At 40.0% G+C, this 17,393-nt stretch overlaps 1 long non-coding RNA gene across 1 annotated transcript; it reads left to right on the top strand.

Annotated features, from left to right (window-relative positions):
- The first annotated feature begins 256 nt into the window (after positions 1-256).
- Positions 257-14,751, top strand: LOC147758811 (uncharacterized). Its single transcript, XR_015319126.1, has 2 exons — positions 257-517; positions 14,363-14,751. It is a non-coding gene; the product is annotated as an uncharacterized LOC147758811 (long non-coding RNA).
- The last annotated feature ends 2,642 nt before the right edge of the window (positions 14,752-17,393 follow it).

Here is a 17,393-nt window from a genome sequence, read left to right as displayed (position 1 = left end):
TATCCTAAGTCCTTGAAGGGAGCGCTGCAGAGTAAGAGGTCCTCCTTAGACCCCTCCCTTTTTTTTTTTTTGTTATATCTCTCTCGTCGTAGTCGCAGGCGGAACCGTCGCATGGCTGTATTGGCTGTAGGACAGTAATAATACTACTGAATGAAAATTCTTTCTTTTTGCGCCTGAAACTCCTCTTCACTCCAAACTGCTACTTTGTCCTTGCCCTCCTTCAGCTTTTCTCGGCCAGCTCTGTCATACTCGTTAGTACGGCTGGCTACATTTATTGGCACCAATGTGTTCCTAGAAGGGACTCGGGTCCTTCGAGGGATGCAATAGCCGCCCGACTAACGGAACATGGCGATCCGCCTCAGAACACCGTGTCACGAGCTCACTCGTACGCTCGCTGTGTCTTGCGTACTTCTTTTCGCCATTGTCATTTCTTGGGTAAGGACGCCAGCGCTGCGACCGGAGACGCCGAACGGTACGGAGACGGTGCTCATGAACTTGAGTCGTGCTCAGAACACAGGTTAGTGTTAATAATGGTTGAATAAACTAAGATGGAAACTCGAAATTTACTTGATAGAAAGAGAAAGTCATTTCTGCGACAATTACTATTAGCGCCGTCTTGCTACAACGTTATTACCTGGCACAGTAATGGTAACGCTGATGATGGTTATGAGGATTATGGTCATGTCTCTTTACTTTGGTTCTTCTGCTTGTTAGTGAAAATCAGGGTGAACAAAAAACGTTAGGGCTAAAATGAATGCTCTAATATTCATCTGCGTTTTATATTGGCCCACCACAGACAGTAATTAGTGGCATCTATATTAGGAATAAGTTCAACTTAAGCTAGCTTTCTCTACTGATATGGCAGCTCCTGTTAAATTCCTACCCTTATGCAACAACAACAATGCCTTCTTCGTCATGAAGCTGTTGGGTGTTAATATTCCACGTTTTATTAAGTACTTCTAAATGTATGCTAGTATATTTATGCAAAATGATGTACATGGAATTTAGCGGGTGACATTTTGCTAAGGGCACAACTACGGTACTTGTTATATACACAAGAGCCTGACATTAAAATTAACACTAAGACAAAAGCTCTGACTAGACTGTTGAGGCTATGAATAGATTCATAGTTATGGGCCTTACAGGACACGTATTTTAACAGGGCACAGCAAATATTGACGATTCAATTCGCATAAGTATGGAACGTATAGCGAAGTTTCTCCTAAAGCTTTCAGTAAAGTCGAGCAAGTGATCGGTACCGTAACTCGATGAGTGCACATTAGCCCTAAAGTCATGCATTCCCACTTCAAGAGTTACGAGGGTATACCGAAAATTGGCGCGAAATTCAAATCGTAATTCACGTTCGATTGCGACATCAATGTGCATTAAATATTTTTAAAGTTATGACGTTGACTTTCGTCTCGATTTGTTATTAATTATCCGAATCGAACTAGCGGTCAGTTGCTTTTGCCTATGCTCTTGAAGGTGACATTAGCTCAGACGGAAGCGTTTTTGGCCCTTTTACTCTTACTTCTACATCGTCTTTTTCATCCTGCTCTGCCGCGGGGAATACTTAGCCGCGAGATACAATTGGGCCATACGAATCCGGGTCTAACCTTCAATTGGTCGATGATGTGGCCCTTCTTTTTGCAGCTCTGCAGCTGTGGATGCAACGGCATCGGAGCAGTATAGGCAAAGCTGCGTTTAATGATGCTGACAGCATTGAGGCACGTGTTTACTTTCGTTATGGTGAAGACGAGTGTTACTTTTGAAAAGAGCGCAACAACGGTGGCCCAATGGCAGATGCCGTGTATTGTAAAGCTAACTTTTGATCACTCCACACAATACCTCAGGGCAAATAATATCGCAGCGAGCATCCCCTACAGTTTATGTAGACCAAGCTGCATACTTACTAAGTGTACACATGCAGCCACATGTGCACGACTAGTATGCTGTACGATGCGATAAAACAGCACAATAATAAAAAAAGAACTGTTAACGGTCCGGAGTGTAACTTTTTTATGGTCTTCGATAGAGTCGATAATAGCAAGTTTATTCTTGCATCTGACGCCTCTCATCATTAAATCAGTTAAGAATCAAATCTTGCCTGTAACATTTGGACCGCCTTCCTTGAGACAAAATTTGATTCAACTATTTAGAAGTAATCCAAAGTCACATAATCCATAAAGAAATATGCATTGCCCTTAAGCGTATTTCACGGATTTGCTGAAGGAGATTCGGTGCACCTCGCATGCGTGAAACAGATCTATAAAACCTTTGATTTTCTGTAATATATTGAGGAATGGCATTAGGCTTTCGATTATCGTTTTAAATAGCACTCGGGCTTTGTTGAGGTTGTAAAATGTTCCATTTTTCAAAAATTTAGTAATTATAACAGTAAAAGGAAGTACGTCCTGTTACAGTGCCAAAGCAAGCTCATGGTATTGCACGTGCAAGCAGTGCAGGAATCTTAAGGGCTCTATCTGATGAGCTGGCGCAACTGTGTTTTTGATCGTGCTCATTTCTAAGAGCGACATATAGTATAATGCATGCAAGAATTTGTTATATTTGTGGGACAAGCGTGCGGAATATTAATCAGACGGTACCCTTTCTATACTAAATACTATCGTTTTTTGTTATTGTCAGCATTATGCTATTGTGTTTGTTCGTAGTTGCGGCACGAGCAAATATTACTATCAACAACACGCTTCACGACTTCATGTAAATTTGCTGCACACTATGAATATGTAGACAGACTTAACATTACACATCTGATGACATATCAATAGCTAGGGGCACGGATATAGCTGAAATTTACGTACAGGCCTGTATTGCCTTATGTACAGCAAAGGACCCCACCCCGCGACAGGGAAAGGCGAAAAATGTTGACAAGAAATTTTAGCATATGTTACTATTTTTTGAGTAGTATTCAACTAAACAACGAGCCAATCACAGCTATAGCTATAGTATGAAATTAAAAAGACAAAAACAGACATCGTACGTGGACGAAATGTTTATAAAGAACAGAAATGGTAAACGTCGCCAAAAAGCAAATGATTGTTCCACCGAGGGTGTTAAAAAATGACTTCATTGTGCTTATAATAGAGACACGGCTAACTCTTGTTGTAACTAATAAGAACAATTAAGTAACCATTGTTAGATTGGAATTAGATAAGCAAAGTTTCCTAATAGCCTTAGCGTCGACAGGTGTCTACACTCGGGCCGGCTAACCTGTAGAGGTTAAATGTTGGAGCCAGGAGTAGGACAGCTTTTTTTTTTTCGAACATTTTATTAAATTTTCTTTTTTACAATTATAACTCACTAAGATTGTTCGCGTTGTTGCAGCTTGCGTGACCATTTTTTATTCACCCATTCTGTCGAGAGCTTTATTTAAACATACACACACTCTGCATACATAGGAACACTTAACTGTCGTCCACCGTTTGGCCTTTGCCCCTCATAGCTTCATGCTTCTTGTGAGAACAGACAAATTCCGCTTCCAGGATACGTGGGTCAGTCAGTTGCTTCTTGGAAAAACCCACATAATCGTCCGGTGGGCTGCTAGGCCTTTGTCTGAAGATCGCCAACAATGAAGCAATAACACGCTTATATACGGAAGATGGACCGAAGAGTTTGTTTATGTCCTATCCGGCTCCACCCTCACACGCTGAGTGTCTAGATTCCCCGGCCTGCTCCCCGCCGGCGACTCCACCCGCTACCGTGTCCGTTTTTTGTGTTCATCTGACAATGAAAACGACGATTCTGTTTATCCGACTGCGATCTCGCTGATTCTAGTGACAAAGCAAACAATATTTACGGTCGGGGTCCGACGAACAGTTGCCCACCCAAATAACATAGAGTGACTACTAAGGCGTTCACACTGCACGGCCGTACGTTGTTACGGTTGGTTACGGCCGTAAGCGAGGGCACTGACTTGCCTATGGCGACATCTTAAGACAGCGTATCATTACGCTAGTTCGCTGAATAGTCAATCACGCTGTTTACTTAGGAACAGCGTCTGCCGTACACATATAGGAGTATACATATATGTCGAGAAGTGAATTATCGCTTTCGGATAGATATTAAAACGTTGTCCGAGAAGTGGGAAAACATGAGTCGCAATTTATTTTTCTGTTCAAAAAAACTCCCCTTGGTCGTCTAGCGGATAGCTAACAAATTTTAAAAGAAACCGCTATTACGTGGCAGCTGCCCGTCATGTTATATAATTTGTTTGGAATCATAGATACGTCAGCTTAGAGTGTGACAGTTCTTGTACGATATTCTCAATTTGAAAAGCTGTACTCAACTGTAAAACTGTGTAAAACACTTAACTAGCTTAAATTGGAGACCAATGCTTGTCAAGCTAGTGCACACAAGGTTTCTTCCAGGGCACGAACGTATTTGAAGCGACGGTGTGACATGGATAATAAAAAAAAAATGGCTCCACTTGACCGGAGACATACGCAAGTTAAAAGAACGCTATGTTTTTAACATATCCTGAATGAATCCAGTGCCCAATTAATACGCTGTATCCGTAAAGATTTCAGCAATGTTGCTGGCATGTGACATTGCTGATAATGCTAATACTGTTCATTTTCACTTATAAGGTCTTCTAGCCAAGCTTCCATATACGCTTATATTTTACGGGCGTGCTGTAAAGAGGTGAATATATCGTACTTACCAAAACGAGAAATGTTTGCTAGTATAAAAGTGAGACGTGACGAGGGCCTCTTGCAGACGCACACGATCGAAGCAGACAACCAATGAGACGAAGGCGAGTCCAGGGTCCTTCGGCACACTCCCCGTTCTGTTATTATGTTGCAATAAAGCTGCTGTCTACGGCAGCATAGTACAAACGTTATTTTGCTAACTTTCTTTCTTTTCTTTCCACATTGTGGGGGTATTCGTGTAGCGGCCGCTATCAGTCTACCGGAGTGAGTCTAAAAAGACATTTATTTCGAGAATGCTTCTCCTTTGGGCTTCCTCGTTTCTCGCTTTCTCTGCTCTTTTTCCTCGGCTGCCGTCGCCTGCCATCGCTGCTCAGAAGACACACAGCTGTTTGGCATCGCCCAGTTAGCATCTAGCGCCCTGTGTCCGGCGTCCATCGCCCAACCTGAATATCCTGAAACGGAAACTTAGATTGGGCACGTCCCTAACAACGGTTCGGTGGCCTATTCGCTCAGTTTTTGCTTAGAGCTATAAGAAGAGGGTGTAAAAAAGAGTAGACTGTGCGAGGTGCGCTGCTTTCGCCGTTCATTGGCCTTTTAACGCTTTTTCGTCCGATGCAAACGGTTACCTTTGGGGAGTCAGGCGACAATCTTTTTTCCTCTACACCTAGCTCACTGGAATTAGTCGTAACGGCCAGGTCAACTTTTCCTAAAGTTTAGGCGCACTTTTTAGACAATTTACAGATTATATACGATACGAGTCTTTGTTGTCGTAGCAGCTGTTTCTACTTCTATTGCAACAGCCGTTCCGAGTACTAAAAAAAGATCTAACAACAATTATTATTTACACTTTACTTGCCGTTTTTACCGCGTCAATTCCAGGTTAATTTTATATGTCGTTCAGGCGCTTCTCGGCGGATTTTCTTACTCGATTTGAAAATAAACTAATATACAACTCAGCTCGTGTAAATTCAACTGGATAGATGTACCGACTGAAGCTAGTTACCTAAAAAAGGATCTATTATATTTTAGTATTCGCAAAACATTTCATTACGCGCAGGTAACTATTTCAATAAGTATTGTCTATTGCTGGGAATCAATCGCGCGCAGAAACTATCAATCTGCGAGAAAAGAATTGTTGCTAAAAAAACTAATTTATTTAAACACTTATTTTTTCATTGTTTATAGTGCATAAAAGCTTGTCGAACGTTTCGTATAACGTAATACCGATATACATGGTGTTCCTAACTTCATTCAGTGCTTATACATTAAAAGCGGACTTGCTAGAATACCTTGTTTCGCGGCAGTTACCAATACAGCCATATCCAATTCAGATTCCCTTCTCAATTGTCGTCGTAGTTACGCATATCCATACCGGCGTACGTCCAAACCTAATTAATCTGTCAGGTTCGACGTGAATCGTTACTGGTCGAGCTCGCAACTTCGCATCTCCTATCACACACGATTCCTGGGGACGAGTCCTCATCGTAGGACCAGCGTGGGTAAGCAGCAGAAAGCGTCGGTGTTGGATGTTAAGGCTCAGATGGTCTGCGCAGCGTAGCTCCAGAAACATTTGTTCGTTAGCAAGTGTTTCAAGGAACACCGAACTCTGTTAGTGCCCTCACGGGGCGTCGTGCGAACAACGACAACAAGCGTGGGCTATTATAAATTCCATAGGAGAAGAGGTATGCGATATATTACGAATGACTCTAAACAATTATAAGTAAAGAGTAATTTCGTGTAAGGTGAGTTGCAGTGTTCGTGACATCGACTAATGAGGACTACGATTTACTTCGTGAAAAAGTAGCTTCACGAATTAAGAGTCTGTCTATATGTGCGTACATACAGTGGTATCGATTGTCATCAGTTGATTCCATCCGCCGATTAGGTACTCGATAAAAATTCACTTTTTAATATCAGCTCACGAAAGCAGTGGTGTAATGTTAAAGGAGTTTTTCCAGCTAAAATGAACCTGATTTTCGAAATTGTGCCTACCTGTTGGGCAACAAACATATGTCAATTCAAACGTTGACTTCTTGGACAAAAACGCATAACGTATTATAGAATTGAATCGTCATATCGGCTTGCCTTTAAATGTATCCCTAAACTGTTGAATTTAAACTGGGCAAAAAGGTAAACTGAACTGGTTCACCACGCCGTCTTTGTTTACATGCTCCATTTTACGTACCTGTATGTTTTCCGTCTCTGGACATGAATTGAGGCATCTTACGGAAAGTCATGTTAACAATTATGCCTAACTTAAAGTGGTCGATATAAACTGTAAAATATTCCAAATTTTCGAGGACTGTAGTGGAGCGCACTTTCTGAAGAAAACGTCCTTGACTGCAATCTTTCACTGTGAATGGCCGTCGTAATTTGAGGTGATTGACGTGGTCACGTAAACAATATGATTGACTGCCTACAATATTGCATGTGAGAGAATACTAGATCTTATAGGACTGAAGCAGAGATCAGGGAAGCCACTTCTGATGAAAGTTACAGTTGCAGGTTTACTTCGGCCATTTTGGTTGTCGAACATGATCTCTGTGAAGCTCGTCAAATGATCTGTGCACGGCCGATGTCTTATATTAAACCACATCAATGAACCTGTGGGCTTTACGAACTGTATATGCAGTATTTGAATTAAACATGTCATCTATTGTTTCTAACTCTAGAAGGGTGCATTTTGTTGTACAAACAATCTTACGCTGTGTGTAACAATAGCGTTTCTTTATCGTGGTACATTTCATTCGTTACTGGAAAGAACACTAGCTCTAGTTATAACGCAAAAGTCATTTACCAAAATTGATCCTCTACGCGAAGTTCCTGAATAACCTATAGAACTGAGCTTACAAGTGTCGAACTATGGGCAAAAATGACTACTTTTCACTTCCTCTTTTGAAACGACTTCATATTTAACCGCAACGTTCTCGCATTCGTTCACCCATCCTCTATAGTTTACCCCTTCACATTAAGGACATAACGCAAAGCTTTAGCCCGTTTTATATTGTTGAATTGAGGCCCATCTTTCACTAGATATTCCATTTACCACTAGAATACTGAAATCGACATAATGCTAATTCATGAGATTTGTATGGCTAGGCATTGTAAGTAGATAACAAAAGCTCCCTTTGGCTTGAAATATCGATTTTGCACGTGTATTCTCCAGCTTTCACAAAGTATAACGGCTTTATTTTTTTAATTATTCTTGCGAAATGCCACAGTCTTTGTTCCTGGCGCCCTAATCTTTAACGATAATTGAGATGCATTAGCGTCAAAGCAGACAGCGCTCACTGCCTTTCGAAAACGAGTGTAGGCAGACAGGTAAACGGAAAAAATGCTAATGATCCACCTAAGTTTTTCGTTTCCTGCTTTAAGCATGGTTGGCTGTGAGAATAGAAAGGTAGTTGATGAACTAGACGAAATAACTTAAACGGGTAAAGGTTTCGCTAATATAATAAATATAGGTATTAGAAGCATCTGCTTACTCAGTACCTTGTTATTCTTTCATTTGCGGCTAGCAGATACAGCGTAGTATGACTGGTAGTCCAAAATCCATTGGCAAAAGGATTGCCGAAAGAATCTTTACAAACTTAACCACCTGCCTATCGCCAAACTTTCGTTCCTTATTAGTTTTTCTCCAATGCAACATGTTTATTAGCAAAACAGAAATTGAATAACGAGGCTCCATCTATATAAAAACTTTCATAGTCAAGGATAATAATGATGAATCCATAGAAAAGGACAGTTTAAGATTTCTCCTAGTGATTTTTTTACATTTGTCATGTAGTTATCTAATTTAGCAGACAAATATATGGTAATCACTAATTAGTCTGACATGCTACTCAAAAAGTATCAAATATATCATGGATAAAAGCTGCTGGCGATTCTGTCTGTAATAGTCCGGGAAGCAACTGGAAGCTTACCTTGTAATTTTGCTAAAACTACCGGCCAACTAAAAAAATAAAAAGCATAATTTTAGACGCAACAACACAACTCAAACGTTTTATTGATTTTCAAATAATAGTACTTTTACTAAATCGCACACTTTTCACTGCACAAGGGATCGATCACCTTGCTGTTTGCTACCGAATACACATAATTCATTTATTCCGTGTTGCGGTTCTGTTTGACGACAGCCATATATAAAGACTATAATGGTTTGAATACTCATCTTGCCGCACTCTGAACTCTGGAAACGCTAGCAACAAACATTTTCTTACATGTTCCAACAACAGGCCTGTTTCTTCGAGTGTGATTGTGCTCTCTGTTACCCCCCACCAACTCGGGTCAGCGCATTTCAATTCACTGAATTTTACTGTTTTTTTTTTAATCCTTTCCTCTCACAATTTGCGCTAACAATGAACTACTTCACGGTGTTCTTTCTATACCAGTGCACAAAGAACGTTTTCGTCGCTAGCTTTCTCCACACTGTATCTGTTTCAGTTCTAGTGCATGTGGGTATCATTGGATTGAACAAATACGGCAAATAAGGTTGATTGGCGCGGGCGAGGGAGCGGGTGTACCGTCGTACCCATCGTAACGTTCGTTCTCTCTCCGCCTCGTGTCCGTCGCGTCGTTGATGTTGGTCTTCTGGGCAGCGCCGTATTCTGTCCTTCTTCCAGCCTACGCCCTCCTTTTTTGTAGGACTCACTATCGCATGATCATCATTCACCATCAGGAATGCGCCATTACTGCTATCAGTTACCCTTAATGCGACTCGCAAACGGCCTGGAAATGGCCAATGACAAGTCTCAGTTGTGGCTGCTGGGCTGATCCGAGGTTCATGGGCATCGTAGACCGTAGACGTTGGTTCTGACCTTAGCTTTAGCAAGCTGCCGCCACCGCCTTCCTATTGGCCACCAGCGAGTACGGTAGGCTATGGGACTTTGGTGAGCTTGTGCTAGGAGGGATCAAGATAGCTGTTTGCCTTTCTGCTAACAGGCCTGAAACAGACCTGGATAGCCTGCTGGGCATGCGTGTATGAACATTGCCCTCGTTAGGGCCCCCTTGAGAGCTAGCGACCCTGGACGGATGGTCTTGACAAGAAAGAAGAAACTATCTATTACATTTTACCCAACAAACCTTACTGCCCTCAAGCTGGTTGTTCCACCTTACCAAGGGTTCACGCTTTTACAGTTCAAGTGAGAAATGCTAGTGAGCCACACCACAAAACGAAGACGACCATGCATGGTTCTAAGAGAACAAACCTGTGGGGCGTGAGTTTACGGAAGGGAAGGAGTGCTAATTTCTCAGCTTTACTGCCTTAACGAAGAGTATGATTGGAAGATAGCGAAAATCGTCCTAGTAGATCACATTCATAGTAAGGACAGTCTTGATTTTTGCACATAAAATTGTAGATAGAACTTGAAGTTATTACCAAAAAATAGTTGCCTTCACGTACTAACCGTTGGTTACGGAGCAACTTGGCTAAATAAATATTGACTCGTTACATTGCAAAAACAACATGGAACTTTTTAAATAAATAATAAATTTGTTGATTGATTCTTGATTGAACTGTGCACCCATACCATCAATAGATCTCTACTATTTTAGAGTCCATTTATCCATTACGCTCGTATAAAACACATTATGGTATGCGATTCGGTTAATTAAACACAAGTGGGCCCCTTGCTTCTAGAATATGTCTGCTTTTAAAAAGTTGTAGAAATTAAGAATCCGCAATTGACAAGTTGAGCTTGATAAAGGCATCGTCAAACTTTTACACAGAATAAAAATGAACTTCAACTCCCTACATTCTTGTAGCATGCTTCTTGTAAAACGCACCCCTTGAATGAATTCTATAGTTTCAACACCTTTTCATTTTGATCTAGTCTTCGGAAATTGTAGTTGAGGGTATGTTTATACAGTCTGTGCTAGCTTGGGAACACTGAGACGGCTTGGCTTTCCCACAGGCGTTCACCTGGTCATATGCCAGCCTTTCCAAAAGGCTCATTTTAAAACTCAATAAATACATGTATCAATTTCCTACAGAGCAAACGCTTGCAGCAAACAGATCCTCAATAACAGAAATCCTCTGAATTTTCCCTCTTCATAAATCACGGAAAAACACTAGGCAATACCCACAAATAAAAGTACTTATGAAAGATTGCACCAATTCAAGTATCAAAAAAAGGTATTTTTTCGGTAAACCGAAAATGGCAGGAATGGAACTTGCCATAATAAAGCGCGTTTGAAGTTCACGTAGACATTTTCTGAACTTTCACACTTGGCAAGCTGTTATCACTTCCTCTATCTTATCGTAACTTAGTGTATCACACATCGCTGGCGGATATGGTATGATACAGTGACTACTAGCAGGACGGCTTCATTTATTAATTGAGCTGTTGTAAAAAGCTTTTAGAAAAATAAAAACCACCGACGAATGATATTACAGAAAAAAAAAAAAGTAATGCCAGCTTGTCAATCGTGCACGGATCGAACATTAAGCATCCTTTGTTTATCACTCACCTTCATCGATTTGTCTGAAAGATCGAACGAGTCTGAATGAAACATAATTCCCATACCAAGCACAAAGCAAAAAATAGCTATTTGAAAGCCCTTCTTTCATCCTTGGAAGTATTTTTTATTCGAGCAAAAACGCCGTTGTTATACTGCCCTTAGTTTAACGTATGTCCTTTGGAGATAACTAAATAAGGTCCTCAGAAAGGACAGCAATTTCGAGAAAGCTTGATGTTCGCCCTTTCAAGGCATCGTATAACCGCGTAATATGAAACGAAAATATCTGTCTCAAGCCGACGTATTTTCGGGTGGAATCCTGCTTAATCTCTGATGGTTTTACGATGCCGTTCCCTGGACGTTGTATAAAGTTTTACACACTATCGAACGGACCACCTGAAATACACAGGAATAGGAAAACACAGAATCTCGCTATTTTTAAAAGATTCCAAGTCAAAAAATAAGCAAGCGTAAGCAATAGTCCATTATACCTTTCTTGCCGGCACAGTTCCCTAGTAATTAGCTTACTGGTAAACAACGTTAGATTTATATGATCAAATTTGAAATATAAATTGAGTTGATAGCCTTGTGGCTAGAGGATGCGCCATGAAATAAACAAATTTTAGGTTCGATTTGGAGTCAATATCATTGACATATAGTTTTTATATGTTCTTACGTCTCATATCTCAGTAAATCGATTTTCGAACTTCAATTTGTGTTTATCGCGCACAAGATGAACAATAGCAAAGATGTTTTATTTCATTATTATTGTTACCAATGTACTTATGGCAATGATGAATACATTTGTTGATTTTATTTCTGTCGAAATCAATACGTTGTATAAACTTAAAAAAAGAAAATAGAAAAAAGACGCGCATAGTATGTATTTTACGTTGTAGCAAAATCAATGAACGCCCATTCATACTTTCTCTTGTCTTGAAGAAATACTGTCACACATACTGGAGTAATCATTGATATATATATATATATATATATATATATATATATATTAAACAACTTTACAACACCTACAATATTAATGGTAAGGGTAAATACAACGAGAGCAAAATTATTAATTGTTTGACTTTGTCGGTTCAAAGGTATAGCCCCTAACCATAGCTGGTAGCGGTTATTATGGCTGTCTGCCGATAGGTGGCGTTACTACTTTTGATGGCGTCCGCTTATTTCGTTCGTATCGACATATAACTGAATTTGTCAATTGGAACATGTATTCGTGTTCGCCCTTCCAAGTATTCATAACCAACGTATTACCCGCTATGTTTCCCGTACGCTCCGAAGAAGTTAGCGCCATCGTCATCATGTGTTTATACAACAAAGTGGGCAAAACTGCGTAAGTCGTCTGCTTGAAAGGAAGATAGCGTGCTACATAACAGTAGCGAATACCTTCCGGTCCGCTCCGACAACTCGTAGAGGAGCAAATTTTCGTGCTGTTTTTTTCGGACCATTACGGCAGAACCAGTGACGCAACGATACAGGATAGACGCCTCGTGTACAGACAGCAGAGAGCATAGTTCTATGTCGAGGACGCTATCCATTGAGATTGGAGGCCGCGCTATCCTTTCTGCCCAACAAGTTTTGAATTAAATTATGTCTTGCACAAGGCAAATAGGACCTGTCGACTTGTGGATGTTTCACTGAACACAGATCGTATAGTTATGTGAATTAATATAGTGCCATCGAATTGATCACTACCTTCAGATAAACTTTAAATCCCAAAGAGCTGTTGAAACCATAATAATGTTGCTAAATTAATTATTAAACACAATTTAGATATTTCATTATGTAGTCCTATCACCATGTACACTCGGACAAATGCACATCTTTCTTGTATTGCACCGCCACCAAACGGGGGTTACGAGCGACGGGGCTCTGCACAGACCCCTTAGCTTTGTATTCCTCCGCGTAAATTGTTTTACCAAGATTAACACGCCGTCTACGAATCATCATTGGTCTGCATTGACTATTGCTGTTCTTTCAAAATATTAGTTCACGACAGGAGGGTTGGCGTTTTGTGTTCTTACTAAATTAACCAAGGCTTTTCCTGCTAATACGTCGTTACGGTCCTTGTATTAACTACTTACTTGTAATATATGCTGGTTCATTAGAACTTAATTGTAAGATTTAATTGAAAATCGTTTTGAACGTTTCACAAAGGTATACAGAAACGATCTATGTCATTCCTGTAACTCCAAATGTCATGATATAGGATAATGCATAACGGTTACATATACATTCGTATGTTAATTCCTTGATAACAATTCCTAATTATCTGAAGAAGGCACTTCTAAATTGACAACGACAGCCTTACCTTCTTCTTAGCCTACCTGCTTCTGTTTGTGAAGAACTTACCGATTCATTGTCGTTTTCTAACCGAAATCAAGTTTTCAAGATAGTTCTCTCTGAAACAAAGTTACCCACATTATATATTATGTTTGCCCATTTATATATTTTTTTTTGTTAATCTTTGTAGAACTATTTCACTTTCAATATTCAGATATCCATATTTAATTCGCAAAGTTCGCCAGGTAAAATATTTGGCAAATCTACGGGATCAAAGCATACAAAGTTCTATTCTTGTAGATTTTTGGGTATGATGTTTGCTCTAAGGAATTCGTGTCGCGGGATTCATTTAAATAATTTAAAATGTCACAGGAGATGGTCTAAATGTTCATCGTAGGTTTGCGACAGTCGTCTAGTACCTCATACATGCATGACAAATATAATCCGTTTCTCTTTTTGGTTTTTCGTGATAGATTTTTTTTGTATAGACCCTTTGTAGATGGTGAGCTATGTGATGTGTTTATAAGGTGATGTTAAGACAATTTTTGGGTTCTCCATAAAGTACAGGGTACCTCCATATTGTTTTTTATTAGTACTAATACACCTCAAGAAAGTAACCTAATTTTACTACGGGTTTCGTATGTGCAATTTCCTTCCACTGGAAGTACGAGCTAACCGTCATTATAAATTAAATAGAAAAATTCATAACGGTCGTTTGTCTCAACATACATTGACTTGCGTGGAACGTGCATTGAACGTAGCCATTCATTTGTGTATTATTTTATATAATTATTTGCTGTATAATGATTGAGCCAATAATATGTAGCGCTTGTTAAGAACTTAAAAAGAGTACAAAAGTGAGAGACGCTAGATAGAAGTGTAAATAGACTTGGTTATTTATGTGTTTAGTGTCTCGTTCTTGCTGTTCGTTACAGAGAAATTCGCTGTCTGGGACAAACAGAAAAAGCCTCGAACTCGCAACATAGTTCAAGTTATACTTGACTGCCTGCCGATCCGTTTGGCAACGTCACCTCACTGCAGATATTCGTAACGTTTCCCATCACATAGCCATGTCTTTTTCGTTTGCCTCCCCTCTCCCGGTGCGTCGGTTAGCGGGACATTTGAAAATGGCCCCGGATTACTTGTTCACGACCGACAGCGCACGAACTGACATTGGGAGAAACAGATTCGATTTACAGCTCGAACAACACAAAGCAACTGTTTGATGAAGCACTATATACGTTTACAATTATGAATCGATATTCAGTGACTTTGTTATATCTTACACCTAGACATAGTTTGCGTCCCCAACTGAGTACCGAGGGGTAGCAACGGCAGCTACAATAACGACACGCATGTATAGGAGGAAAGTTCGTGCAGACCAGAAGTGACTCTTGGCGAGGCGTACTAGGTCAGTCTGTAGCAAAAAACAAACGTTATGGCGATCGTATTGCAATAAAAGTTCGTTGTTTACTTGGCTACTATAGAAAACATTTGTATTCTTTTAAAAACACTTAGTGATTGGCTTTGTTAGTATTTCTTCAGTGTGTTATCATTTGTGCTGAATGTGCTTAGATCCCGTCTTGCGAAACCGGTCCGTTGGGTGGCGAGTTCTGCAGACAGACTCACAAGGCTTCGTGATCGTGCAAAAGTTCAATCATATCTCCCAGTTTCGAAATGTTCTCATCTGCAAATAGCGATAGAAAAAATAAAACTATAATATGTCCGTTCCACAAGAAAATGGCCGTTTACCCTTCGAAGAAGCGGTCACGAAACTAGCCAGTTTGAAAACTTTGTCCGTGCGGAACAACAATGCAGCTAAAGCTACGCTACAATATGTTCTTACTAATTTACTAAATGTTTTGCGGGAAATCTTCATAATATCGCATAATAAACGATCATCTGATGTGAGATCGAAGTCGTCCACTCGATTAAGCTCTGTTAGAAACGCCATTGACTCTTTGTTGTAATGATACAATTCCCCAGCCAGAAAGAGTGACGATAAGGGTGATGATAAATTATCCTGTCGAATTTCTTCCGATAAGTATATGCACAGACATGGACAGCTAAACGTGCACTGTCACCCCCAACGACTTGCACCAGTTTATGACTTATGCTTGGCCGACTTTATCTCCAAGCCATTGATTTCAGGATCGAAGCTGTTTACTTCACTGCGTGAACAGTTTTATTAAGAGCAATACATTATAGGCCCATAATAAACCGTTTGTCCTATTCTACAGTGTGTAGTGTTAGGCATGCTAGACAGTAAAAGTTCTCTAAAAGACATGGGTCCTATAACCTTTACCGAAGTTCTCTGTTTCACCGTTCACCTTTCTTTGAACGTGTGTGTTTAATGGCAAGCAGCCGACTCAAGCTCACTAGCCTGTGATGTTCCCCAGAATAATGTTTGTAATTTGTTATTTTCACATTGGCTGCCACATTAACTTCTGAGAAGAAACGGTTCTGTCTTGTTAACAAAACCGACTTACTGGTTCTTGTTCAAGTGTAAGTTCAACTAAAAAACGATTCGATATATTCGACTGACAAAGTTGATTAAGAGAATTTAATTGGTTTGGCGTTGACAGGCTTTAAAACAGCGACGGGAATAGTTAAAAAGGCCAATGGCGGCTAGCTGGGCTCGACCTTCTTCAAATAGTACCTAGAAGGTCTTAATAAAGACTTTTCTTCCTATGTGGCTAGTGATAGCGAGTGAATTGTAGCCTCCCTTAGCTCGTTTGAAGGCGTGTCCTTTTGCTTCGAGTGATTCCTTTAGCTCGGTGAAGATTAAAGCCATAAATATAGGCATCTTATTGCCGATTGTAGCCCGCTTTTGATAGCACCAGTATGTAACAATGAACGAGAAAAATCATTGACAGAGTTTAGCGGTACACATAACAGTTTTATTTACTAGAACAAGTATACGTTTCCACAAAACAAAAAGTAAGTGGGTTCCTAATGTGAATATGATATTTCGTCTAATGCATGACGTCTGTTGTATTATCTTAGAGTTACCAGTCGCTTAATGCGAGCTGAAATGGAAGGCGTTAGTTCTGCGTTTGTTTTATCGTACACCACTCAGAATCACTTCGGTAATACTTTCCGATCAGTAAAGTTTCGGCTACGCTAAATATAGGATGTTTGTAGTAGCTGTTCTTAGTCAGATTACTGTTTATGCTTGATCTGTCTACTTCAGATATGTTGGGCTATACGTTATTCCTGCACAAGCATAGGTCATTGTCATGATATTTGCTACATACGTATATAATAATATAACTATAAATGCACCTACGGCCAAGTTGGGGCTAATGCCTTAGGGTTTGGTGGTATTCCCTCGAGCCCAGGCAATTCACCGAAGCCGTAAGGTATGATTAGAACTCGCCTCAAAGTATTCATGTGTTCTCTATGAACCTCATAAAGTAGAAATACTTAAAAATGCCTCGCGAAGCTCATAAAAAAATTTACGTATGGACATACTGGATGTGTAAGTGTTCTTTGCTGACGTTGTACCTGAACTCACCACGCAGGCACATCACTCTCAATTGCTAGTAAGAGATCACGTTATATATCATAACTGTTGTCCGCCTAATTAATTTTATAACATGTAAAATAAATGTATCGATTAGGATCTATTTAAATGCCACTAGAGGATAGCAGAATAAAAAGGACGCAATCGGCCTTATCCAAACTGCAGCCTGCAGGCTAGGAAAGTGTACTGATCATACAGGAAAATATTTTGCATACTTGGCAAAAAAAAGCTCGTTCATATATCATATTTTTACATCGTCTTTCGGTTTGCTCTTCTATGGAGAGTAGTCTACATGTCCACTTTCAGTACCATTTAGCTATTGTATTTCCACCGAGCAGAGGAAGGTTATCGAAATTCACTGCTATAACTAAAAAAAAAACGTAACCTATCATAAAGGAGAGGCGGTTTAATTTTCTAAACTTCACTATATAACAACTTGC

Source organism: Varroa destructor, unplaced genomic scaffold (genome assembly GCF_002443255.2).
Source record: "Varroa destructor unplaced genomic scaffold, Vdes_3.0 BEIS01000001.1, whole genome shotgun sequence".
NCBI lineage: Eukaryota > Metazoa > Arthropoda > Arachnida > Mesostigmata > Varroidae > Varroa > Varroa destructor.
Note: the sequence above shows the minus strand (reverse complement) of the source record. Positions and strands in the feature narration are given on the sequence as shown.